The sequence below is a fragment of the Brassica oleracea genome, chromosome C3 (assembly GCF_000695525.1).
Source record: "Brassica oleracea var. oleracea cultivar TO1000 chromosome C3, BOL, whole genome shotgun sequence".
In the NCBI taxonomy this organism is placed as follows: Eukaryota; Viridiplantae; Streptophyta; class Magnoliopsida; order Brassicales; family Brassicaceae; genus Brassica; species Brassica oleracea.
Genome location: NC_027750.1, coordinates 38,423,257 through 38,424,423, shown reverse-complemented (window position 1 = coordinate 38,424,423; position 1,167 = coordinate 38,423,257).

The following is a 1,167-nucleotide window of genomic DNA, read 5'->3' as shown; positions in this document are numbered from 1 at the left end:
AGCCACCCTTCACCATTTTTACTCATCTCATTCCATAGAAACCAAAGCAAAACGTGGCTAGAGAGAGAGATAAAAAAAGAAGTGAGGTGCTTTAGAAGTATAGAGACATTTCCAAAGACCGATAAACTGCCGGGAAATTCTGAAAGACTGTCCAGAAGTGAAAGAAGTTTTTTTAGAGTTCTGATCAGTCCAGACCAGTCCACTCAAGACATCAACGTTGGGTTTTGGGATTTAACATCACGGTACCATGACGAAGGTTTGGAGGGGAGAAAAAGGGTTTGGTCAACATCCGGAATCAAAGAGTCGAGCCACATCGCTTAATCACTGTGAGTCATGGTTAATTGTTTGTTAACATGTTTTTAATGCAGGTTCCTGACATCAGAGACGGTTTCCGAGCTAGGATAGCCGGACCGGTCTAGGTTTCAGTTTGTGGATCCGAGGCTTGAGACGATGTCTGGGCTAAGTGGATAGCAAGACTAGTCTAAGCACCCGGATTATTGTGATTGTGTGATTATTATATGTTGTTATAGTGTGTACCTCGTGTTGCTACTGTTGTGTGAGAACCTCGTGGTGGTTCTAGTAGTTGTTTGCAGGTCATTGCTTCCCCAAATGGTACCATTAAGCCGGTCGTGGTCCGGAAAGTGGTGGGCTCGGTTGAACTTGGCTTGATCACCAAGGCCGAGTGTCACACGTGAATGTGACAGCCCCCGGCGAGTCCAATAGAGGACCGGGGCACGGCGATTCCGATTGAGGACCGTGACTGGTTGATTCCCAAGCGTCTACATTTGTGTGGTGTAATAGTGAAGGGATTGCCGGTGTCCCTTATGTGGAGGAAGAATGATTCTGTTGGGCCCTAGGAGTATATATATATATGTTATTAGATTGATGCGACACTCATAAAGAGTGTTTTGATTTAATATGGTTTAATGGTTTATTGCTTAAATCGGTCTTGCTTTATGATCTTGAATGTTGCTTGTTGAACTACCCGTCTTGCTTGTGTTTGGGGTTAGGTTTAGAATGACGGGTAGTTGTATATGCTAGATAGAGAACCCTGGCTCACTGAGTGAAACTAGTTCACTCACTCCTCACATCTTTTTGCAGGTGATCAGTAGAAAGGACCATAGCGCTCGCGGAACTGTAGGAGCTGGTGTAGATTGGACATCTTTT